This window comes from Tauraco erythrolophus, chromosome 14, assembly GCF_009769465.1.
Source record: "Tauraco erythrolophus isolate bTauEry1 chromosome 14, bTauEry1.pri, whole genome shotgun sequence".
In the NCBI taxonomy this organism is placed as follows: Eukaryota; Metazoa; Chordata; class Aves; order Musophagiformes; family Musophagidae; genus Tauraco; species Tauraco erythrolophus.
Window position 1 is genome coordinate 19,024,877 of NC_141478.1, and position 27,217 is coordinate 19,052,093.

At 37.9% G+C, this 27,217-nt stretch overlaps 1 protein-coding gene across 1 annotated transcript in view; it reads left to right on the forward strand.

The window, feature by feature from the left end:
• Positions 1 to 27,217, forward strand: part of TLN2 (talin 2) — a 184,219-nt gene that overhangs the window by 36,945 nt on the left and 120,057 nt on the right. The window contains exon 2 of the mRNA XM_086620595.1: positions 22,297 to 22,377. The gene's annotated coding sequence lies outside the window, so the exon portion shown is untranslated. The remainder of the gene's footprint in view (positions 1 to 22,296; positions 22,378 to 27,217) is intronic.

The following is a 27,217-nucleotide window of genomic DNA, read 5'->3' on the forward strand; positions in this document are numbered from 1 at the left end:
TTTACTCCCTTCCTCAACTGCAGATTCAATTGCTCTCTGAGAACTAGGCTGCTTCTGTCCTTTTGCAAGATCAGTGACTTGTTGCTGCGCACGTGAGGCAGCCAGCTGAAGAGGGCCAAAACTCTGGAAATTGGTTCTGCAGCTTAGGTTTTTTCTATATTTCTGCAACTGTTCTTTGATGGGTGGGAACTTCATAAACAGCTGCTGTGATCAGATCCTTATGAGATCTTGGGATACTCTTTTAGAGAACTTTAAACTGAAAACGGAGTCTGCATTGCAGCCACAGACATTGTTGGTCATCAAAAAATGCATTCCCAACCTGGGTAAACAAATTAGTGTGTCCTTTTTAAAGGTTTTGTTCGTGTTTTTTTTTTGGGTTTTTGTTGTGTTTTTTTTTTTTTTTTTTTTCCCAAGGAAGCTCAGTGTAAATTGAGGAAGAGATTGCTCTTGTATATTTGTGAATCTTAATTTTGTTTTGCAGTCAAGCATTTCAAGATGCCACTACCTCAAAAATCCAGTATACAATTTAACAAGCAATTATGCAAAACAAAGCAAGCTTCCTATTAAGTGATTATGTGTGCAGGTGGTGTGTGGTGAGTTTATTCTAATTATTTTGCTTTGACTAAATTATCAGATATCTCTCATTTTGAACAGGATTATAAAATACTAGACTGAATTTGAATTGCGTGTGTAGACTTAAGGGGGGCTAGTTTCAGAAACTCTTTTCAGCAGGGCGATGTGCACTGGCATCCTGTTTATCTTTCTACTGCGATACTGTGTTACCATTCTCTGTTGCCAGAATATCTGAAACAAAATTCCTCCCCTTTACTTTTGCTTGGGAACTGAGGAGAACTACTCTGTGACAAGAATTATAAAAAAAAGTATTGGTGTACTAGGGAAAGGTAAAAAGATGATACAAAGATGATGATATGACTTCCTTGGAGTGTGCGACTGAAAAACCCAGGGAGGAATAAGCAACAAAGCCTATTGAATTACAGCTTTAGGAGAAGCATACAATCTCTACTGTAAAGCTTCTTTGGAAAATATCCTCCAGTACAGAACACAATAAAGGACTGGCTAACTGTAAATGCTGTTTCATAGATGGCCTGTTGCCTTCAGTAACTAATTTCTCCATCTTATACATTTGGATGTGTAGTATCTTGGAACTATTATGAGTGCCAAAATGCGGAAGACCTGGCATACTACTCTGGACTGGTACTGAAGCCCATGTAAATTGTACCATAGTCCACAAGGGAACATTACTGGTATTCCAGAGGTGTGCCACTTCTGTTGACCTTCTGAAAATTCCTTGTGAAAAAAATTCCTGAGTTGTAGCAGCAACTTCAGGAAACTGATTACGAAGCATACAGCAGTAATGTACTAAAGATGTAACATGAGGCAGATGGTATAGAGTAAAAATCCAGGCAGTGTAAGTCTTTGAGTTGAAGAAAAGTGTTGATAAGCAGCAGATGAACGCTTACCCGCCAGCGTAACTTCCTCATCCGTTGTTGCTTTTATGTCTTGAGCTTGTTACAACTAGGAAATTTTAAAGCACTTGCTGTGCTTCAACTCACATTGCTACTACTGCTGTTATGTAGAAAGCAACCTTTCTTTAGAGGTTGCTAGTTGTGAAAATTTGTGACTATGTGGTTGTTGCCCAAACAGGAGATTTATGGGAAGCAGATGAAAGGTTTACTGGGTCTCCTGCCCGGTCCTGCTAATCTCTTGGTCTGCCCATTGAAGTTCAAGCTCTCTGGGTTATCTAGCACTGTAACTTCCTACAAGTGAGGGGTCATATTTCTTCCAAATATTTTTTGCATCAAAATGAAGTTCATTCCGTCAAGAATCTGAGCTCTGTGCATGGGTCAGCAAATTGGTGACTTCTGTAATTTTATGTAATTTTCAAGAACTGGACAGGGGCTATGGTGATAAGGCAGCCAAAGCTGTGGCTCTGTGGTGGATTGACTTTCATAAGGCAATTGCTTTGACAGCCACGAATTGTGGATTGCTGGTTGGCCAGCCTGCTGTGGTTGAGCTACTGTTCTCAAGCTTCTTATCACCAAATGTGGATGCCACAGTCTTTTCAAAAGCACTATATGGAAGGAGGAATTGCTGCCAAGCTCTTTCCTGTACCTTTTCCCTTCAACTTCCTGTTTTCTAACCTTTGGACTTCAGGTTACACATTCATTACTGGGCCTTTTAAAGGCTGTTTGTTTGCTTCGGAAAGGGCACTATTATGCCTCTTTACATCCAGAGAATGGAGGCAGCTGAAGGAGTCTCGAACTCTTGAATGGCTGTGTTAAGCTGTGAAAGATTTCTTATCTTGGGCACACAAAAGCAATACTCAGTTCTGATCCTCTTCCTTTTGTGGTTTGTGTGGATTGTTTCCTTTTCAAGGGTAAAAGGCTTCGAAATCACAGAGCTAAGCTGTGATCTGGGAGTTGAGCACAGTGTCCCTATTTTTATCTCAACCTGTTTTGGAAAGGCTCTTGTCCACTGATAGGGAGAGAAATTAATCTCTTCTTGTCTTAATTTGAAGAATTAGTACAGGTACCTTTGAGAGCTAAGAAATTTGACAAACAAGATGTCCAAACCCTCTCACTCAATGCCTAAATTTTATATCTCTATATGGCTTAACCTAGTCCACACAAACTTTCCGTTAGGACTTGCGTGTTTACTCTTAACAGTTCTCATGAACACATGCATTGCTTTTTGCACTTAAATAGTAGTGTAATGTGAGTTGAGAGCTGTAGTGCAGCAGCTAAATATATCCATACAGCATAGCCCAGAAGTCTAGCATTCAGAAATTAATTTTTGCAAATAGGGAGGGCTTTGCTATTTTTATAGCTACTCCAAGTAAACAGTTATTTTTCATGTGGGTAGTGTAATTTAATTTTAATTTATTTGTCTACTCTCCTGAGATACTGTTAGGTGCATAGGTGTTGGTATAATAAAGTTTATGTGAAGCAAATCGATTTAGGCTAAATGGTAATGTTTATTTTGCAGGAGCTGTGCAAATGCTTAAATAATAAGGTGTCAGGGTTGAAGTAGCTGTAGGGGGCTGACACATTTGTCATACAGCACCACTAGACACAAAAGAGGGGAAAAAAGGTCTATTCCATTTGATGGCAGAAGTGGTTGAAATTGTGCTAAAGCTTCCATAGTGGAACGTGTTAATTGAATGTTAATAGGGAAACGTGGTCGGTGTGGATTTCTGTATGATTATTACATCGTGTTACATGCTAATTAAGCAGTTCAATTGTGTCTAGTCATAAGAAATGTGGAATGGAGGAAAAGTAATCTCATAAGAAAGACCGAGTGGTCACAGTTGAATTTTATGCATTTTATGATATATAAATGCAGAAATGAAACAAACACTGGTGTTTGGCCTCTGTTCTTTGTTGAAGTTTCAACTGTTATCTTACAGTTGAACTGGTGTCGTATTCCAGAGCTAAGACAATTACCATAGACAGCTGGACTGTGCTTGGATTTTAAACTGTACCAGTTTTCATGTAGGGTTCTCCTGACTCTGAACATGCTACATGTTGTACTGAGGAGAGAGACACAGCCAGAAAGCACAGGTAGCTTTGCAAACTACCTTTCACAGATGAGGCCCGTATGAGCATGTCAGTAGCATAAATGACTTCAGATAGTTGGACAGCAAACTTTACATTTTATTGGATTTTTCTGTGTTGCAGATGCACTCATATATGTTGTTTGCAAACCAACATCCCAAAAGTGGACCTGGATGTCAAGCCTTTTTCTAGCAGTTCTGAGAGTTAGATGTTCATAAGAAATAGTGGGTCAGTATGACAAATGACATTATCTCTGAGGCAGGAAATAGGAAGGGAATAGGATGCCAGCTTCCTCTCATGACATGTAAGTTGTGTTTGGTTTTCCACTCCATACAGAAACAATTTAAAAGAGCATTTTAAAAACCATACTTCACTGACTGAGGACAACTAGAAGTAGTCAACAGGTGTCAGACTAGGAAATCTCACCGTATGGAGAGCATGATATAAAAAGCCATGTTGGCCGAGTCTTTTGGTTATTGGTGGCTTATGTGGTTTGAAAGTGCTATCTTTTCTCTTTGAGAACACTAGGAAAGAATCAGTGAGTTTTGATTCATTAACTGTAAGCTCCTTTGTTTTCCAAGAGGTTATGCCTTTCCAGAAACCCTGTGCATGTAAATGAGCTGGTATTTAAGTCTAGGTTTTAGTGTTTGTCTGCCTTTTTGTCATACTAACAACTGTTAGTGCTGCCCTGGTTTCGATTCTGTTCAACCTTTCCCTCCACTTGACTAGGCTGTCATTTAGACAGTAAGAAACTATGTCCAAAAAGTGATCGTCTGGGTAACAGTGCTAAAAATGGAGATGTTCACCTTTCTCCTGTTAATTTTGGGTGTTCCTTTTCTGTAGGCTCCTCCTAAGCTGAATCAAGCAAGCTGGTGGGAAGCCTTGTGAGAAGCTTACCCTGGGCACACTGGACTGAAAGATGTGGCAAGATAAAACACTGGGTGCCAGGGGGGTATGCATGGAGGAATCGGTGGCAATTGTTGGAAAGGTTTTAAAATGGGTTGTGATGCAGAGAACAATTAGCAGTCCAAAGCAGTTGTATGTTTTCAGATGTGATTTGTCTTGATGATCAGTGTTGACGATAGACAAAAGCAAGCTCATGATTGCCTATGCAGTTTTGTGTGCAATCAAAGGAAATAATTGTAAGGTATGACCCAAAAGGATTTTTTTCAAAAAGGCAGTAGATAAATCTAGCATACTACCTGTCCAGAATTACCCTCTTCCGTTTCTACTTCTTTTTATAGAAAGGCCTCAAGAGTCTGTTATTGAGGTCTGAGATGACTTGTGTAACACAGCAGTTTCTGCAATGCATGATTGAATCTTAAAAGGTGTAAAACAATCATGCCTTTTGATTCCGGACTTAACGATGAAGTACAAAAGTTTCCTAGAGTGTGGAGGAGTTGTTTTATTTTTAAGACTGCAAGGGGGGTTTATGTAGAAACTGGTTTTCAGGTGCTTTTTAAAAAGCTAGCTGAAATAGTGGCTCAGTATGATGGACAAACATGAGCCTTCTTAAATGCACTGAGGGTTTCTTAGGAGTGACTGACTTTTCCTGACCCCAAACACATGATGCTCAGTCTGCAACTGGGCGAATCAAACATGCTGGAGTCAGAAGTGATTAAATTGTGGCTTTAAACAATATAGCTGTCAAATTACCTGCTTAGTGAATCTGAAAATATGCTAACAAAGCATGCATAGCATGTTAAAAGGTACAAAAGGTACTAATCTTTGATAGAACAAGCCAGTTGTGAGTGTTTTTTCCCCTCTGCATGAAAACATTGTTTTACCAGAAATGTTTACACTTAATCAGAAAATGCAGCTAACAGTGCAGAGCTGCTGTATAGTCAGGGGGTGGAGTTCTGATGCCCCTTTCTTGCACCCTGTGGGCCATGCTAAATCAGATTATTTGCCAGTTAATTCTCTGAGCAGGCACACAAACTACCACACCCTGCATGCTGCATCTAGACTTCAGCTGTTGAGTGAAGAACAATGTGTTTTCTGATTCAAAATACCGTGTTTTTCCAGAAGTGGTTTTGTAAGAAAGAAGGAACTTTCAAAACAGTTTTATTTAAGAAAAAGAAAGAAAATAAAACTCCTGAGAACGAACAGCAAAACCCCCCTCAGTTTTTCAAACTGTTTTTCAATGGAAGAATTCTTAGGTCCTTTATTCTAATCTAACATCATAGATTCCTAAGAAATAAATCTGAGAGAGATATCAGGATGCCTGCTTTTTAGTAAAGAAATTAACTTTCCAGTTGTCTTTAGCAGGTATCAAATAGCACAGTAAGTAATTCTGTTGCAATTGTTTGTTTTTAAAACTTAGATTTGTTTGTAAATTTGACTACTTGTTGAAGAACATCCTGACTTAAGTATTGTCTATAAATCTTAGTTTTAGTTGAAGAAGTTCTAGGATAACAACTATTTTGAGTATCATTCCAACTTACAGTTGCGTGGGTTGAGGAATTCCTTGGGAGACTGGATTGTGTTGTCCACTGAACTGTTATGCAAACTGTTTCACTATTGGAGGTTCCTTGTTGCTGCAATATTTAATTTGGAGCAAGGGACCTCTGAAAATGTCGATTTTAGAGTTAATAACTATGGAAACATGGGTTTTATTCTCTGGACTAAACTCAGGTTTTGTGTTAGCTTGCATCACCCCACTGCAGTGTGCTGGACTAAGGTCACAACTGGAATTTGACCATGTGACTTGAAATGTGCTTTGGTTTTTGACAATGTCTTCTCTCTTTGTTCTCAAGCTTGTATTGCTGTGCATGTTGCCTTCTGTGAAATAAAGCTCTGGAATTACAGTGCATGTTTGTTCTGAAGAACTGGATTAAACCAGGGCTTTTATAACCACAAAGGAAGACACAGAGGTAGAATCTAACTTCAGTAATTTTTTTTTGCTGGTGTCACTTATTGTCAGTGCTCAGCCTTATTCTGCAGTACGTAGTATTGCTCGATTGCAAATATGCTGCCTTCTTGAAGGGGTAGTTTGGGGCCAGGGCATCTCTGCTGTAATCGTTGGCACTTTTAAAGGCTGACAGGATAATAATTGTCGTCCTCAGAGGGGTGACTGCATTCAGCAAGTATTAGAAATGGACCACGCGACAGAAACGACTGCTTATTCCTTAGACCAGTGGCAAAGCTGGGAGTGCTTGGAAATCCCTGTGGAGAGTGAGGCACTGGAAAATGTCCTGAGACTTGGTCGTTTATAAGGAGGGCCTGGTGGGTGGAATTGGAATGCTATTGTGGATCAGTTGCTGCTGGAAATGAAAGTTAAAGAGGGAAAAAAAATCCTTTTCAGCTTGAAGACAAAAGTTTGAGGGAAACTGGGCTTCAAGGAGAGACACAGCATAGAATTATCTGGGAGAATGATAAGCCATCTCATGACCTTGAAGAAAGTTACCGTGTTTTTGTGATGGGGTACATTTGGCTCCCTTGTAGTGGAAAAACTCTTACATTGCCAAGGTCGTGCTTTTTACACTGACCCTCTTTGCAGCTCAATGTGTTGTAGGTGTCATTTCCCCTCATCTCTGAAATTCTTAATATCTTTTATTGTCTCAGAATTGCAATGGCTGGGCAGGTGAGCATGGCCAGGTGTCCCTTTCTTCCCTGAAGCCTGATTCGTGGGAAGGATTCTAGCAGCGAGTGACCTGTCAGTTCAACTGAACCACAGCTGCTGAGGCAGAAAGTTCTTCAGAGACATTTCCCTGCAGATAGAGCTATTAACGTTATGTGTTTTGTTATCTTGATTTTGTTCTAAATGGCATCGTATTAGTTTTAAAAATCTGCTTAGTAATAGTTGTACAGCAATCTTATACACACTTTCTTTGCACAGAGACATTTCCTTTAAGCTCTTATTTTTAGTGTCAGTATTACTTGTCAGATGACTTTTTTCATTTGTTCAATGTCCTCTCACTGCCTGTATTGCAAACAGGTTAGGACTGGAAAGATTATACACATTATACTTATGTAGCTAGGGAAAATCAATGAAGAAAAAAGTGAAATGTTCACTTCTGTTGTTTTTCTTCCGTCTTTTTTTACTGTTTTCTCTGTGACTAGTATTTCAGTATCATAGTTTAAGTAGTATAGTCACTTTAGGCATGTATGTCTTTTGGATAGAAGATGTAAAAGCTAACAGTCACAGACTGCCCATCATAGGGCTTTTTAATTGCTTCCCCAACTATCTGGTTGCTGTGAGAAATCTTTTCTTCTGCTCTTATTTCGTAAGCCTTCATTTCTGGATCCATCTCCCTAGGGACTTTTGCAATTAGAGAAAACTACTCTCTATCTTCCCAGATTTTTGTGCAGCTGCAAAGATAGGAGGAGGTAGAACACAGTGCCAGAATAGGTCTGCCTTTTCTCAATCGCCCTGGGCAAGTTCTATACAATTCTGGAGTTTTCTTCAGACTTCAGATACTGTACCCTTAGTCTTTTCCGTGAGACAGACACACGCTCCCCTCTCCCTCCCCAGCAATTCAGAAATGTTTCAGAATAATTGGATATCCTGGAAGTTATTATTTTCCATTGATAAAGCTTTGTTCCTCTGCCTTTTGTGTGTGTTTCTTTAAGCTACACTAAGATCATACTGCATTCAGTCTTCTGTTTAATCCTAGAGTAGTACTTCTGATTATAAGACTTGATCTGTCATCTTCCATGCCCTCAGACTGATGTGTTTCCTGTTGCTTTCTCAGTAAGAAGAAAGTTGCCCCTCCTAAATGCTTGCCAGTTGCAAGTTGAGGGCAACATGCCACGCGGTAAATGTGTCAACCAGAAGCGTTTCTTACCCTTGCCCCTTTCCATGCCAGTCCAGAAAGACGGTTTGGCTTCAATATCCTTGGCTAGAATTGCTTCCTAAAGCCTGTTGTCCATCTGTTCATACAATGGTATGAACAGTGCTGTCCAAGGAGCCGGTAACACAGAGTCGTAGGAGACTTGAGTGTTAATCATTCATGAGAGCAGCTGGAGTGAAAGTCAATCCAGAAAACAGTTCTGAATTATCTCAAACTGAAATTTGATGTTGAAGCATGTTTTACAATTGTCTTACTCTTGGATTAAATTGATAAAAAGTTAGTTAATTTCTGGAAATGCTTATGTCTCTTTGAAGTGCCTGCTTTCAAGGTCGTAGCTCAAAAATCTTGCGTATTGTTTAAATGTGGCCTTGTTAATTGTGATTTACCTGGCGGACAATTATTATCGAATACCAGGCTGAGTAGTAGCTCAGCATTGTTGCTAGCTTCTCAAATTGTATGCACTGTATCCTTGAGTTACTGCTCTGAATTTTCAGACAAATTAGGAGCTTTGCTTCTGAATTATACTATGACAGAAGTGGATTCTGTCATTTAAAAGCGTAACAAGGAGCACTTAAAGGTTTCCATGATAAAATCCATGTAATAACTGAAATGCAGATTTAGAAATATAGCAGTAAAGATGGAAGTTGAATTCTGACAGTGTGACTTGGCCTATTGACCTGCTAAATGCTACCTGCCAAAATACAGTTGCATTATATCACCAGTTTTCATGGCCATGCTCGCCTCCTCTCTTCATCCAAATGGCTTATGCGTAGCTTGGTGGTAATCATTTACTTAATGTTGATTCTTACATTCCTGTGGTCTATCAACAAAATTAGCATTCCTATGCAGGTATTTTAGTTTCTGCATTCAACTGTCAGTTGTATTCTTAGACTCTCGTATTTTAATTTTGAGGTCTGTGACTTCCGAGAGCAAAACCTGTCTGGTCTGAAGTGTCACTTTTGGTGCCTATGACTAGCGTCTGTTCTCTCATCACTAGGGTCAAGCTGGTAGCTGGGCTGTTACATGACTAGATCTTCAGATTTGAATGTTATACATCAACTTCATTTTTCGTTAACTTGAGTAGGCCTGTGTTAGCTGTTCCTCTTGTTATATGATGTCATTCATGTATCTGGGACAGTGAGGTCAGTTGTCACCTATGTGTTAGCTTGATCCAATAAAACCATTAAGTGCAGATTTAGATGTAGGTCATGATTACCAAACTATACTTTTAGTGCCAATTCTGAATGTAATGCTTCAGGTTTTTGGCAGAGAATGGCAAAAAGGTTAGGGAGTGTTATATGTAGCAACTCAAGTTCCCAAATACTTTGCACGTCTCTCAAGCAGCCTGCAATATAAGTTTCGTTTTGTGTTCATCTTTGTTGTTAAATGATTGTTCTGCATAAAACTTAAATATGAGCTTTGTATACTTGGAGAATTAATACACAGGGTATGTGTTTATTCTGAAGTGAGACTCTGGGATGAAAACCAGAGAGGCTTTAGCAGAACTGTTAAGACGACCTGGCTGAGTTATAACAGTAATATCTCTTTTCAAAATCTGGAAGCAATAAACACTTCAGATGTGCTTTCTGAATGCAGTGGAATTAGTCCCTTGGGCAGAGAGTGTATGAAAAAAACCCTTTGGAATTAACTTTGGATATCAACTCTGTGATATTATGAAAATACTGAAATGCCATATGCGTATGCTAAGAATGCAATGTTTTACCTCTTCCTTTCTCAAGCCTTAGTTCTGTGCAGACTGTTGTCACAGTGACCTCTTTTAAAAAGACCAGATAGGAAAATTGCTTGATTTACTTGGGGCTTTTTTTGGCTTCAACTTCAGGACAATGAATGGAAAAAATCAGTGAAAATACATCTTTCTGGGATCTCTGTTAGGAGTCAGTCCATGCTTCCATACAAACAGCTTGGCTTGTTGCTAAACAGTGGGGTATTTTGGTGGTGGTGTTATGGCTTTTTTAAACCATGCCACACCACCCTGCAGCTGTGCAGTGGCAACCACGCGAACTGCACTTCTCAGAGGCAGGTAAAGGGCACTGTCTGTATCTGCAGCAGCAGTGTTGCAGGTCCACAATCGCGTTAAATAACTGAAACCAGCTCTGAGTGACTAAGATTGTTGAGTACTTCAAGTTTTTGCAGTATTTAAGTAGCTTATTTGAGAGCAAAGGCAAACAATGCTTTCTCCCTAGCAAAATGCCTCAGGTGACCTGATTTAAGTTTCTTGACAGAAAGATTATGGAAGTATGGGCTGGTATATAGAAGATAGTTATGAGAGCTGACTTCAAAGGTGAACCACAGTGAGGGAGGGAGATTTGAAATTGAAGCAGCTTCTGTATTGGGAGCAATTGAAAAGAACAGTATTTGAGGTTAGACAACCTGTGTATGCAGTTGGACAAGGGTTGATTTGGTTCAAGATGGTATCAGTGTGTGATGGAGTTTTACTTGCTCCTTACTCTATTGAATAAATATGAATTATACATATAAATAAATATATATACATATAAAAAACATTTGAACTAATACCACATAGCTAGAAGTAGTGAAAACATCTTGAAAATAGTTGGTTTGTGTTCTCCTACAAAGCTCAGACACTGCCTCAGTCCACAAACATGTGCTTGGAAAGCTTAGTTCTGTTAAGAGAAGATGTCTCTCTTCCTTTTACTGAGAGGGGTAAGCGAGGAGGAGGTTGAGCTTCTCATATGTTTGATCTCAATAAAGAGTATAAACAGCATGTATTTCCTATGTATGTGTTTTTTCAGCATTGTCTGTCCTTCTTCCCCCATTTAAATAGCCATTCCAGACAGAGTTCTCCCCTGGGACACAAGGAGTGCTGTTCAACCTGTCTGAACACTGCAAACCATCATTTTTGTTATTTGAGGCACTCAAAGTGAAGCAATTAAAATGACAGGAAGTGCTTGGGACTGAAAGATTTATATCTGTGGGAAGACCTTATGAAATTCAAAGTATATTTTAATCAGAAAGAATTGATTTGGCAGCTGCTTAGTTGCACTGGTTTTTCTGAAATGTTAACTTAATGTCCTTCAAGACAAATCAGGCAGAATTGCTTTATGTGTAGCTGGTATAGTGTACAATAGTTATGTGTACACTCTGTAGAACCACGAAATTCTCAATCACTGAGGAACTCTAATAAGTAGTAGTGATTAAAGCTGCCTTTTAAATTCCTCCTTCCACAGTCACATCAGAAGACTTACACCTACTACAGGAGAACAAATCCTTAATGCAGGAGATAGCCACTCAGCTTCTTAATATTTCATGTGTCTTCACTCACTTGCATAAATGGCTGTTATTTGGAGGAGGAAGTGCATTGTAAGTAGTTTAAAAATCATGGATTGTCAAGGTTGGAATACGGTATAGGAAGGTTGATACCAAGTCATTGTGCTGGGAAGATTATCTTCAAGCACACAAGAAAATGAAGAAGTACCGTCTTGGAAATTCTCACAAAACTTCTTACTGGTAATCTGCTCCGAGGAGCACATTTCTTCCTCTGGAGAGATCTAGAACAGCTGCTGATGACAGTGGTCTCACTTTGAGCTGGGAGAATAGTGTCTGTGGGCCAGGAAGTGCTTGCTTCAGTTCTAGTCAACCATGTTCACTCTGGGTAATTTTTAATGCTGGTTGACTTTGGTCTCAACTTCTACAATCTTAAGAGCTTTACTGGAGTGAGAACCTCCATCGATGGAAGATGTCCATGGGCCTCAGGTGGCTGCTTAGGATTGCATTTGGGACTCCTGACAGCTATTTAAAGTACGCACACTAGTTGAATTAGTGGTTGCCTTTTATAGAAAACGGTTTTGGGTTTGCTTTTTTCTTTACTGATTACTGAGATGGTAGCAGACTAAAATGAACTTTCAGGTATGTAATGTTTCTTTTTTCATCTTACTAAAATAAACTTAAGGAAATGATTTCCTGGGGATGAAAACTTGAGCTTCATTTCCTTATGTAGATAGACAAATGTGTAGAAGGAAAAGACATCTAGTACTGAAATAGGGAACACCTACATAGTTTGCATAGCAGGAATAAGTGTGGAGACTTCCTGAAGTTTTAGGTCTTCCAGTTCTAAATTAATGTGAAACTCAAATGTTAAACGGTATCGTAGTGTGCCCCCTAATTATTTGGGGTAATTTGATCTCCGAATGTACATAACTTTATCTACAAAAGCTGATTTTATAGGGAGAAATAGTGAGAGAGAATTGTATCTACCACTCAATTTTGAAAATTAAACTTTTTTAATGAGGGAACTAATTTCAATTCCAAGACTTCTAAGTAGTCACAACAAGTACAAACAACTGATGTTGATAAGTTATAGAGCTATAATGGTAAACATAAAGAAAGCTGTAACTTGCTTTCCAGAGCTGCATTTTGGTACCTGATTGCCCTGGACAGCCACCTTCTTGTGTGATTTGTCAGAAGACAGCTTTCATTTGTGTAGTTGGAAAGCAAATTGTAAGAATACTTTCGAGATGTCTTCATAAATTAATGGTCTTTCACTGGATTCTCCCCCACCCCCTCGAAGAGAAAACTGTATCTCAAGCTGTGAAGTCTGAAGATCAGGCATGATATGTCAATTTTTTTTCTCTAAAAGAGTTGAGATTTTTAGAATAGCTTTCTGGAGCACAAGAATGGAATAGAGGAATGAACCAATTTCATAGCCATTACTTGAATTTCAGCACCTCTGGAGTTTGTTAGCAGGTTGGTATATCTTGACATAAATTTTCTCCAGTACTACAAAGCCAGCTCTTCAGAAATACATGCAGTTTTAACAGCTGAATGATAGCTAGAATTATGTTCATGGAATTGTAACTGTTGCATTTCCTAGGCACAAAATATTTAAATGAATACAGTATTCTAGTAAGAAGGAAATAAAATTGTGACTGACTTGTATTCTGGAAATATCAAAATGGTATGAATAGAGATTGGAGTATTCTTACAGTATGTATAATGCGAAATATAGTGAGACTTTTACGTCCCTGCTTTATAATATGAAGTTTTCAAGGTAAGAAGTTACAACCATTGGCAAAACTAACTTAAAGCTTTTGTTTTGAAATAGGAGAAACAGTATGTACACCTTTCGGTGAGCACTGTGAAGACTTACAGGAATGGTTAACTGGATGTTTTCTTCACATTCTCTTTGGGCCTTAAGGAAGGTGTTCCAGAGTTGTCTTTCCCTATCTACTGACTGGGTTTTCAAGCTGGGGTTTACCTCAGCTGCAACAGACTTGCTTCTGTTGGAAACTTATAGCCTTGACTGTGTTGAAAATGCCAGGCATACTGTCCCTAGGTGATGGAGTTTGGTGTGAAGACCTCCTACCTAAAGCCATTATAAGCTCTGTAGAAAGGTTCTGTGTTTGCATGTCTAAAGCAGTAATAACATATATGCACATAGGTGTATGTTTGTCTGTATATAAAGTTGGCCCAGAATCATTTATTTCCATATCACAGTGTAGTTGCATTTTCTTTGATGACTGGCTTTCATTCTGAGGACGTCTAGGATCTGTTCGTTTGTTTGGAGATTCTCTGTAACGCACACAGACCTGGACAAGATGGTATATGAGAGGTTTATTGACATACTAACAAAAAGGTTAGGTGGAATTTAAGTTTGTTTTGTTTTGGTGAGTTTGGATCATACTGGTTTGAATTCAGAATAATTTCTATTTCCAAACATCATAAATTTATATGCTAACATGAGCTTTGGATGTTTAGTATAGTTGTGATTGGATATGTTGCTTGCTGTCAGGATAGTTTATGTGTTGCCGAAGTTGAGTATTTAATAACTTGGTCTGAAGATAAGGAAGTCTCACAAACCACTGTTACTTAAAAATATCTCTTCAGTCTAGTAAAACAGTGAGGATAATATAAAAATGAAAAATCCAAGTTTCATTTCTATTGAAGTTGGATTTCCATCACTTAGTATCTGGAGTCTCTGAACCGTTACTATGCTAATCCTTTGAATGCAAATATAAAGCAGCCCAGCTTTCGAGGAATATGGAAAGTTGGCAAACTTCCTGTTAGTCATGCCAAAGAGGTAAATTGTATCCTTTGTCTGCTACAGTGTAAATGGACCATCCTTCTGTTGTGGACAGATCTGGCTGGCAAACTTGATGCTAAATATAGACAGCTTGAGAATTACACTATTTAAATGGCAGGTGTCCTGTTTCGGTAACATACTGTGAAGACATGGTATCAACAGCAAAAACCTTGTGGTGGTGGCTTTTTTCTTCCTTTTACCTGTCCATTGAAAGATAACTTTTGTTATTTTATTTTATTGCTTATTCAGCTCATGCACTGACTCTGAACAGGAAATCTCAGCTCCTAAAACTAATAGTCGTATCACTAATGATTTTATTTGCAAGTACGTAGCCAAAATTGTATATGAATTTCATGTCGTTGTTCAAGATGGAAGCGTTCACTTTAGACAACCTCAGTTTGATTATAACCTTGCAGTATCTCTCAGAAGTTACATATTTAAATTAATATGCGCAATGCAATAGATTTTTTGATTATTAGCTTAACTCTCAGTACTTGGAACCAGCCACCTTTATTACCCTTTCTGCAGGGATTTTAATGTAAGACCTAAATCTAGTGATAGTTTTATTTTATATGGGGCTAAAATCTACTATGTACGTAGTCAAGCCATTTAAAATGTTTCTGTTAATGTTTTCTTCAAGTTTTTGAGAAGAAACATAGAAATGGTAGCCATTGTAGTAGACAGTCATTTTGTCCAAGATTGGATTTTTTTCTAGGTCGCCTTATGCTGTAAATTCCTCTTTGATCCAACTGTAAGCCTAGGCTAATTGTTTTTTTTGTGAAAATGAAGGTTAAATGTTTTCCTGAAGAGCCAAGCTTGACTGAGGATTGGGAGCAGCACCAGTGTTACATCATGGGTTGATATGTCTTTCTTGAATGAGTAGCTTGAAGGGAAATGTGAACCTACTGTAGAAGATGCTTATTTAGGAGAAGTGTTTAAGGCCTGGGTGATTTGTGACTTAACAGTGAAGAAAAAGTAGAAGTTCCTATAATTTTTGTTTTAATCGTAGTTACTTACAACAGCTGAGTTCACGCTTTTTCATAAAGATGACGCAAATGTGCTGTTGGTTATTTATATTGCCATTGAACTGCTGAGGTTCAATAGCTTCCACTGAACCAGTGAATCTTTGCAATGGATTGCTGAATAATTGATGCTGTAAAGCATGTCAACACAAATGGATGGGAAACCCGATTCATTGTGACATGAGTGCAAGTGCATACTTGGATATTCTAAGTGTATAGCACCACAGCACAGGAAGAAAATAGACTCGATGCTGAGGAATTTCTTTCTGATACTATGGAGTTGTGTTCACTGCTCAGGTGTTAGTATGCAGCGGAGAACTGCAACTGTTCTGAGGCAAGCTATGCTTTCTGTTCTCATGAAAAACGGGCTTAACGTCTTCTTTATAGTTGCTAAGGTGCTTACAGATTGTCTGGTTGGGAATAAAGGATAACATGAACATAGATTCCAAATCATGAAAGGTCAGCAATGACAGTTAGTGTCAATGGTATCCTGATGAGGAAAGTGCCATTTACTGATTTTTGAAGACCTGTTATTTCACATGATTACCTGTTATTTTCAATTACTATGCATTGTATCATATGATTGAAAATTGTGTATTTAGCACTGCTTTTAAAAGACTGTGTTTTACGCTTAAATCAAGAGCCAGAGATTTTATAATAAATGAAGAACTGTTGATGATGGTGTAGTTAATTCCTTGCAGACATGGCAAGTCTGGCATGCTTAATAGTGACTGGTCCTTGTCATTCTCTACACACTTCCTGTAGCAGTACTCGGAGGGTGAGTGTCATTCACATTGTGACAGAAGAAGAGGCGGGTTTGACGAGTGGCACCTTTCTAGTGTGTGGTTTCTTAGGAGGGCAGTAAGGCATGACTGCTCTGTACTTCACATCGGTCCTGTGAATCAGTCTAACTTGCTTTCTGTCATCAAAGAAAAGGCATTGCAATATGATGCCAGGGTGGGCATCCTGTTCTGGGCAAACGTTTCGAAGAACTACCAAGCGTGACTGGATGTGAACATTTGCTGCAGCTTTTTCTGTAGTAGTAGTAACAATAAAAATTGAAATGTTACCATTTAACTTTTGGTAAACCTTCTTTGCCTACCTTAAAAGCAAACACAATGCCCATTAAATAAGATTTTATCTTTCTACTAGACAACAAAAATAGAACCTTTTTTCCTAATTTACCTAGAGCGGAAGCTGGAGCTCAGAATAAAGTTTGAGTAATAACTGCTCCTTTATGGAAAACTATCTACTGCTCTTAAAGTGCACTGAACAGGAGGAAAGTGGTATTTGCCTGACAAAAACTTCAAATTCATGGCACTTTTTTTTGCTTTACACAAACATGCAGCCTTGGGAAGAAATTAGTGCCATACTTTCTTTGTGTTGCAGGCTTGACCTGTTGTGCCTTTTCAGACTCCCTCAAAATTGTTGTCCCATACGTGCAGGATGCTGTCAAGATTGATAAATAGGAGCTGCCACACAGTAGTTGAGATCTGATAGAGTCAAGCAGTAATAGGTCCTTAGAGGTTGAAAGCTGAGTTTTGGCAGACCAGTGCAGGTCTGAGCTAGCACCATCTGTGAGGTGCAAAGGAAGAAAGTCCAGCTTGAAAGCTTCAGTTCCAAGTATGAGGGAAGAATTGCGTTTGAGAGTATAGTTTCACCTGGAGGTAGTCAGAAGCTGAATACCTTGTTCCAGTAGGTGAATTCTGATCATTTATGAAGTATCTCATGCAGCAGTAGGCTATGTGGTATATGCTGCTGCTGATAATCAGTAAAGAACAGGTTTCTTAGGTTATTTTGAACAGTTCATCTGGTTGAAGTCACAGATGTCAGTCAAAAAGACCCAGAACTGTTGGAGGATTTAGATGTTGGATGGTTTGGAGCTGAGACAACCTGAGTGGCCTGTTCTCTAGAGAGAATGTGGCAATCTGTATTGTGATCCAATAAATGGTAATTTGTCAAACCTAAAATGTAAAAGATAGATCATATGTGTCTGAGGGGAAGGAGGGGCAAGAAATGACGTTGCTTATTGGTTTGTTCTGCTTTCTGAAATGGATTTCCTACTCTAATGAACATCTCCTGTAATACTTTGCTGGGGAAAAAAAGAAGTTAATTAAAATTGAATTTTGTATCAACAGTAAATGTCATGTTTCAAGTACACACTATTAAAAACCGTTTTACCTGCAGCAGCTGTTTCGGGGTATAGGGTGCTTACTGGTAATTTTTTTCCTGTTTGTAGGTCTTATCATTCACAAATAGTAAGCATACTGGCAAAGCATGTGGGTGTTCTGTGTCATTGAGTGAATTATATGCCATTAGACTTAAATGCAGAATTTCTGGGCTTATGTGCAGTGTTCTTCTGTTTACCTTGTTCAACTAGAAAAACTTGCTGGTTTCAAGGTAGTGCAGTGCCTAAGACATGAAAAATGAGTAGTTGAAACCTGGCCTGAGTCATAAAGGAGGCTTTAGTCTCATAATTTAATAACTTTTCCTCATAAACCAAAAGGGGTATAGTAATGGTTGGGGTATAGTAATGGTTGTGGTATGATCGTTCAATGTTTCATAGTTAGTGTGGTTACAGCATCTTAGAGGAATGCTTCTATAAAATATTTAAAGCTTTATCATAACGGCTTTTGTTAATGATAAATAATGATTTGTTACTTAAATTAAAACCTCATTTTTTTAAAATGAGAGCTTCTTCAAGTAGTGCCAGGCTAAGACTTCTATGAGCTTTTTGTTAGACCATCAATAATGGTTCCCAGTATATGGAAGAGCATGACTGTCTTCGGTTGTGTTTCTTGGATGGGCTCTCCATTCACTTGTCCTGGCATGGAGCACATATATCCACATGCTTGATCTCAGAATGCCCTGCTGGATACCCCTGACTCCTGGCAATTGCTGCTGTGTTACCCTAGTCGAGCCAGTCTGCCCCCAGGAAGGGAAAGCCCAGGTGTAACTGCAGTTAGCCTGCAAGTTTACTCAAGGTGCATAAACTGCATGTGTTGCTAATCCATCTGCTTTTGTGTGTGCTATGCCGTGCTTTAGGAGGAGATGGTGTATCTGTTCTCAGAAATCACTCAGTAGTTTGCTCTCTTATAGTCTTTAAGAAAATAATAAAAGAAGACAGATAAGTGAAGGAACTAAGAATTGAAAGAAGTCATGACATACAAAACATCTACATTAGTACCAGCTTAAAATGACCATTCGATGCCTTTATTGTGTGCAAGAACAAAGTTTTGAAGCACAAAACATACATCATGGAACTAAACTTCCCAATGTCTTTGGGGGATGGGTGGGGAGAGGGGGAAGAACTATTCTATTTATAGCTCAAAATATTAAGCAATTAGCAGATTCGTTTCACAGGGGTGATACGATAATGTGGTGATGAATGCCAACAGGATTAAAACATAAGAATCCATGCTTTGTGTAATGGACTACGTATTTTGATTTGAGTTTGGTTTTTACAGCAGTACTTAGCTAACAACAATAAGATAATTAAAAACCACTCCACAAATCAAATAACAAAAAACCTCAACTAAACCAAACAACTCCCTGCCCCGCCCCCCCCCCCCCCCCAAAAAAAAAAGTAATATAAGAAAATGTACATAAACCCAAAGGAAATATATAGGCAGAAATATATTCCACATTCCAAAAAAGTAGTATAAGAGGATGATGGAATTGATCCTTGTAGCCTCAGTGAGGCCATAATCCAAATGCTACTGAATTAAACTATGTTATCACTAAGAATTTTGAGAATGTAGAATACCTAGGAAATATCTATAAAGGGTAAAATTACAGTTTACCTCTAATTCACAGTGTAGGATTCTGTAATGGAATTGAGAAAGCACGTTATGCTTCAGCACTCTATTTAATATTCTTGTTCTATTAATAACATCGCTAGCATTTGAACCAAAACCATTTAATCGAACTGGAGCTGCAGCAAAGAAAGAAAAGGGAGGAACGCAGTGGGCTAATGCTAAAAATACTCCAACTATTCAGAAAGCCCTGTTGAATTTTGTGTAAACTTTCAGAATTAGGTGCTTTAAACATTCATTGCTCGCAGCCTACAGTAGGTTAAGAATGTTGGTAAGTAGGCTCATGCTGTAAACAAATCCAGGGTTCAGGGTAGCTAATTTGCTGATTGGGCTTTTGGGCAGTCGAGTTCCATCTCTGACTACATTCCAGGAAGTGAGGACAATAGAATAAACAAACAGCGATTAATAGTTTTTAGGCTCTCTTTAGCTCCAATTGTTAAGTAAAAAAATATATGACTACTTCAGCAGCAATTAACCTGCTTGAAAAATGAACGTTCTTTCCACAGTCACGTTTGTTCAAGCTAGTCTTAAAATGTAATATAGTATGAGCAATTTTAGTTGTTCTCAGACTCCACAAGGTACACTCCTTGTTCTGCTGTTAAATATTCAGATAACTGAAAATCTAGTATTTTAAATGAAGTTGTAACTTTAAAACATACTCATTAGGTTGCTCTGGTAGTATGTGCAAGACCATCGTTTTGTTCCTTACCTTGATGTAGAATGTTGAGAGCGGTTTCTTCACCTCCTCCTTCCCAGTCACCTTTCTGATTAACACTTATATGAGTAGATAGACCTTCCTGATAAACTACAGAAAAATAAATTATAGCTTGAAAACAAGAGCTGATTTATTTTTATTTTTTTTTTAAGCAACAGTTCTGTTACAGAACTGCATCAGGAAAGAACAGATTACAAAGCAGTTTGCCAAGCACTTAAATCACAATGATGGTAAATGAACAGCATGTATTGAATCGGAAAATTTCTTTGGGGACCTTTGTCAGGTGTAACTAGAAAGAATCAAATCTAGGATGGTCACTTCATTTTCTGCAACTTGAGGGTTTGTTGTCCCCTAGATGTGGTATGTTCTTCAGATACTCATTTCTTGATATAAGGCTGGTAAGTGTCAGCCTTATTTGGTGAAGACTGAGTAGAGGTAAAGATGCTTCCACCTAGAACTTGGTGTTCTTGGAACTTGGGAATTTGAAAGGATTTCTGATGTCTTTGTCGACAAAAGACTGAAGATGAAGATAGATATCAGTGCTGCAAGTGACTGAAATACTTCACAATCAAGTTTGAAACAAATTTTAGAAATTTTAAATGTCTGCAAGTGTGGAGAAGTGAATAGTGGTTTTCAGGAAGTAGGGTGGCTGGCAATTTCGTGGGCTGTACTGGACAGGACTTTGGCACGTTAGTGTAATACAAATACTTCCATTATAGATAAATCCCTTATACACTGATACATATACACACGTAAGGGAATGAACTAGATAGCCTCACCTTAAATTGTAGCAGAAAATCCATGAAGTGCAGGCTGGTGGCACACATTTTAATTGAACTTAATTGTACATTCTTTGTGCATTACTGGAGACTTGGTAAGCATTGAAAATTTAGGGGTCTGAATTTTCAAGTAGCAAACTACTACAATGCCGATTTTAGTGCAGGTGATCGATTGAATGCTGGAATGACTGTCCTAATGTGGACTGCGTTTACTGTGACCTGCAGTAAACCTGTTAACCTGCAGTTAATAATTGTGTTGGCATAGAGCTGATGTTGCTTAGAAATCCACTGAAAGGAAAAAAAAAAAAATCCGTTTTCTAACCAACCTAGACAATAAAAACATCCTGTGATGAGTTTTATTCTATCAGAAATGTTTTTGCCATCTCTGGTTAAAATTTGCAAGAATTATTCTTTTTTTGCTGTAGGCTTTTCTCAGCTAAGAGGCATTCCTTGTTATGTAGCTGTATATTGTGTAACTTTATCTTCCTGGTCTTTCTAAACTGATACATAAACTAGTTTCGAATTTGGATAGCTGTTGTGGATCAGAACTTCATCTGAAGTTTTTTGATTGCAGTAAGAGTGCTCCAAGAGATATAAAAGTGGGATAGCGGCCTTCCCTAACTACAGATTGCTCACACCAAACATACACAGGCCTTTGCTAGCAGCCGGATTTTGGCCATCTTCTCTTTGTCCAGACATATTACTGTGCTTAGAAAAGTGATCAGTCTTGTAAACTTGGAGATACTTCAAGAAAAGGTGGTGTTTATTTCATAGCAGTGTGGAGCTTGGAGGGAACTGATAAATAGGAATTTACTTTGGTGTTCAAACTGATCTACCCATCCTCATGAGATGAGTGTTAAACCTGTATGCTATATTAGCATTTGTGTAGAGTAAAAACTAACAAATTATCCTAAGAATTCCAGGGGGGGGAAAAAAAAGAAAACTAAGTCTAAAAAACCCAAAGCCTAAAACCGTCCAAACAACAAAGCCCATCTTCTCCAAACAATCAAAAACTTGACATAGAGGTTCTGCCATCTTTTATAAACAGAACTATTAATTCTATTTTTATTTTTCTGCAATCAGACTCTCAGAAGGGGGTTCACTGTGAAGAGAAATTGCCTGGAGAGGCTTGTGCTGTGCTTTCTGCTAAGTTATTCCACATAGACTGTAAACCATAGAAAAGCACAGTTAAGGCAAAATAGCTGTCTTTGAGGTCTATGGTATGGTTTGACACCCAGACTTGTGCTGCAACTATTTGAATTAACTAGACAATTTCAATGTGTTTACCTGTATAAACCTGGAGTTCATTTATTATGAGCTTTTAAGTGTCAGTAGTTTGGAAGCCTGGATTGAATTTTATTTTCTTTAATATAAAGCTATTCTTTTTGGCAATGCGAATTCCGACTCCCAAAGAGCTAAGGAAACATACAACTTCCTGAGTTGCTTCCTTTCCAGTGCGTTGGCAGAAGGTACTTTAAAACTGGAAATTAATGGACTGGGGATAATAAAGTAACTTGTTTGTATCTTGTCTTCCAGACCTGGTTACTGGATGCATTCCACATGGTCAAGCAGTACTTTGACAAGCTTATTTTCTATTAAATGAAGTTTAATTTTGAGGTAAGGTTCTGGTTTATTTCCTTTGTTATGCATATAGTGACATAACTCCTACAGTAATTAAAAACTTTTATCTGCTGCCCGTATATATTAGTGTAAAATTTTCTTTGGAAAGTGAATGAGATCTATACAGCTGTGGCTGTGTTTGTGAAGAGAGAAATCAAACTGAAAAATAAATGTGATGCATGAATATTGAAGCTCCAAGTAAACATTGCAATTAACAGCCAGGAGACTAACCTGACCATTACAGCTATTCGCTATTTTTAAACAGTTTCCAGGGAGACTGGAGAACATGATCATACAGTAAATGAGTTCTCTAAGCCTTGGGAAAAGGGCCATGCCTTTCACTGGTATGAGAACAAACAGCTGAGATAATGATGTAACTTTGTTTCATCTTAATACCTGTAAGAGAGGTGGCAAAAGAGAATAAGGAAAAATCGTTACTAGAATAACTTCACAGATAAATTGCCATTTCTATACTGTTATGCTTTGAGAAGAGACTGTCACAAAGTGCTAAGACTAGCTTTGAGCAAACTGTCGATAAATCTTACTCCATATTTTTAAACCGTTGGAGTTATTTTGACCTTGTACACATTGCTGTTCTAAATGTGTCTCTGGCTTTGATTGCTCATCTGGAAGTGGTGCTTATAATACTAAAAGGTCACCAATGGAATATTCTCCATGTTTGAACAACGTATTTAGTGAACTTTAAAAAAGCCTATAATTAAAGCAGCATGTCAGTTTATATCAGATATGTCTAAGGACAAGGTTAAATGAAGTAAAATCACTAAAGAGTAATCAGTTATTTAGTTAGGAAATTTCACATTTCGTCATAGGTGCAAATCTTGGGAGGGCTAGATGTTTAGCAGCACTGTTCTGTTCTCTTTATTATATGGTCAGAGCTAAATATTTATAGAGATTTCTTATAATCAAGCCTGTCAGCGAGAACCTTGTAACTCTAATGTTTTTAAGAATTAACACTGCATTAAGTTATCTTGCAATGTCTCTGTTTTCCTCATTTCACTGATGCTGCTGCCAGATCACTGTTATTGTGATGTCAAATAACATGGCTTAAGATCTTAATTAGCTTTTGATTTTAGACATTTTTTAAAAAGTATTATCTTCATGTAGTTAAACTAATTATATCTTGCTGTACAACTGATGGAACTGGATAGGTAACTACTTAGTAATCAGACAAAACGGGTGCTTTTATGGAATATTCTTGGTTTCTTAACTGTGAAAGGGGATTTTCCCCAGGAAACGTTTTCAATTTATTCATACTGGCCTGATTCAAGAACGAATCTCTCGAAGTCCGCAATGATTTTCCTCCTTTCTGTTGTCAATCTCAGTGCTGCTAGCTGTTGTATAGGTAAGTGAATGGTAGGAAAATAAACTTATACTCAAGAAATTCAGTGACCCCTTCACACAGGATCTTGGTGAACTGATGGAACGATATCCTCGTAGAAGCAGAAAGTAACCATAGTCACTAGTGGAATCACTGCCAGTGAAGACTATGAATAGTAAGAAATGCTTCAAGCCCTTTTCATGCATGCACTGGGAGGTAAACAAAAGCTAAAATTTCTGGAAATTCTTTCAGTCATTTATGTGATGATCTTTTCGGAAATCCCATTCATCAGAAGACTTCTGGGGAGTTAATGGCATGTGTTTATGTGAAATTTAGTAACACAAAAATGGCCAAGGAAGCTGATTTTTGCCTACCTGCTATGATTCAGTGGGTTTTCTGCATCGACTAGTTCAGATATTAGGACACAAGAACTTGGTGTTAAAGAAAATTTGCTCTTACACGTCTTTGATAGGCTGGCTCTCTTGTCAACATTGAACAGATTGGAAAAGCTGCTTGTGTTGTTGCTCTTGAGTAGGTTGACTAGCAGCTCTCTGAGAAGAAAATCTTGACCTTTCTCAATTTAGTTAAAAGCCATGTCGGGTTGTAAAACAGCAGAGCCAAACAACGTGTTTATATGAGATGATAAGCAAAGTAAAACCTATTTATAAAAAAAAAAACCTAACAGAAAAAAGCAAGATGTGTGCTAAATTGTTCTGTTTACTTTTTCTGTCATAAGTGAAAAACAATCTAAAATATTGTTATAGGAATATGCACCTCCGTGTCCTAATCCATATTGTACAACATTAGTTATTCAAGAAAAAAAACACAACAAAATCATGTTTTACTTGGAGATTTGCTCACCACGGTGTGCTCTTTCCTTCTATGAAATTGAAGAAAATGAAGTCAAATTCGTTTTAGTATGTTTTACCATTTATGTTATTTTAATGATGGTGTTAGTTGAATAAATTTTTAAAACCATACTAGTACCATGATGTACAGAATGCTTCTGGACTTATTCCAAAGATAAGTCTTGTGTGTCAGCAGATAACTTCTGCTGCAGCCATTACAGTCGTATGAAGCAAGCAGATCAGAAGGAGGTCTTGTGCTGCAAGAATTTGAGTGTTGCTCCCTTCATTGTGAGTTTTTGTTTGGTTTTGATTTTTTTGTGGTGGTGGTGCTTGGAGTGTGGTTTAAATTGGTCACCTTTTTCTCTTGTGCAGTAACTGTAGTCTTTGTAAACCACATGGGCACCAACGGTAAGCTGATTTTAAGTCCTTATCTTTGATCACAGTATCAAGGAGATTTCTATGTACTGCATGTGTTGAATATTCAAAATCGTCACTGAAGGATAGAAAGCTTTTTAATCTACTTTGCTTCTGTTCTGTAGACTAAAACTCTTAAAAAAGGCTTTGTGGCATTTGTAGGTACAAGAACATGCTCATGTGTACCGTTCTAATTCTGGGAACTTATGGAGAAAAAAAAACTTTTTAATTTTCTCCCTTTCTTATCCGGTAGCTGTGAGCTTTTTACCTTGGGGGTATGGAATACTCTTCAAGCTGGAGTGAAATCAATGCTGCGGTGCTTGCTTGAAACAGTCACTGTAATGCACATTAGCTTTCTCATGTGTCTCAATCTCGGTGTTCTCCTGTTCTGTGGCCATGTCAGAGATATTGATTTGACAAGTGAGAGTGCACTGTCCCTGCTCACCTTTTCTATTTTAATTAGTGTTGGTGACTCTAGTGCTAACTGAGCCTTCTGCAGTCTATTGCTCTAGATCTTGTTCCTTTTCTTGGCTACTCTTTTTTTTTCTCTTTACTCTTCTACACGTTTTACTCAAAGTTTTTTGGCTAGCCATTCCTTCTTTCTTCTGATGAAAAAGTGTTCTTATTAAAAATGAAATAAAATTATTTAGTAATCAAAAAGCACAGAGAAGCCTGACGTCTCAACCAGGAACCTGATGTTTAAAAAAAAATTATTACAACTAGCAATTCAGCCTTTTAGATGGCATGAAATGGTTAAATATTGAGACAATCTGTTTTTCCTTACCTTCTTCCTCGTCTGGTCAGTTGCTAGCACAAGTAAAGGAGAATGCACTGAGCTCATTCAAGCTCGCTGCCATACCATCTGCAAATCCATTGGTATTCTCGGTATTGTAAACTGTGATTGGTAACTGCATTCATAGTGAATATCAAGTAGGTGATGGAGGTTGGAAGAGCAGGAGAAACTTTTTCTTAGTAGTCATTTAAATGTGTCAAAAGGAGATGGCATGATCTGCTGTTTATTGATTTGACATATTTTATGAATACATCATTTGAGTTGTAAGCTCTCTGTAAACTGTTGTATATATTCCTAGCATTTCCCAGGATACAATGAAATTATCAGTTCTGTGTGTCCACCTTTCTAGTGGTGGATGTATGTTGGATTAGTGTTACTGTCTGCTGACATGCAATTTTTTTGTTGATTTTTACCATTTTTCTGTAAACTTTCTTTTCTACATGACGTGAAAATTGATAAAGAATGATGATTTATACAGAAATTATGTTAATCTCATGTTGACTCCAAGTTGCGATTGCTTGTGAGGAAAAATTGCCTGAATACTACAATAGATGGGATTGAGACCAGACTATTTAAGAGGTAGAAATGTAACTGACTTAATTAACATTTAGACTCAAATAGTGATTGGCTTTGTTTTGAATTCTCCAATAAATATAACTAGGTGGAAAAAAAGGTGTGCTAAAGTATTCACTGTAGTGAACTACATGATACTAATGAAAAAAAAAAGTTGTTAAACTGTTTGACTTGATATATGGATTGTTTTATTTCCTCTATTTTTTTTGTGTACTTGTTTTTTTTTGAAACCTGATTTACTGTGATTGCTGTAGGGGAATAAGAGAAGTAATAATTCAAGTTTTGAAAAACACTTCACATGCACAGGTATTCTGATTGATCTCAGCAAAGTGTCCAGTGTCTTGGCTTCTAACATCCCACATTTTGTTTAAAGAATCAGTTCAGCAACCTGTGGGGTAGTTGCAATGGATATAGCTATGTAAAGCAAACGTTGAAGAAATGCCATTAGTGAATTGTTCTGGTGGACTTGCTTGACCATTTGATCCTGGACAACCTGCCTCTTCATGGAACTTCCAACAGGACATACTGAAAGATGCGGAAAGGAATCCCATACAATAGTTTACCTTGTTCACTTGATGTATTTTCAAGGGTCTCTTTGGCCAATGCTTTCCAGTGTATTGTCATGTATCTTTTTTGCTAAAAAAAAAAAAAAAAAGATAATCCATGCTATGACTCCTGTCTGAGGCCTCTTTAGTGACATTTTGTGCAGAGAAAAAGTTGCATTGAGTTGAGTCAGTAGAATCACTGTTCTTGTCCGATTGGTTTTGCAGGGAGAAATTCGTGTTAAATTTCGACACTGGTATCACTCTGCTAAGTGACACCAAAAATGTGTTTCCAAGTCTGAAAAGTATCTGTGGGAAGCACTTAGTG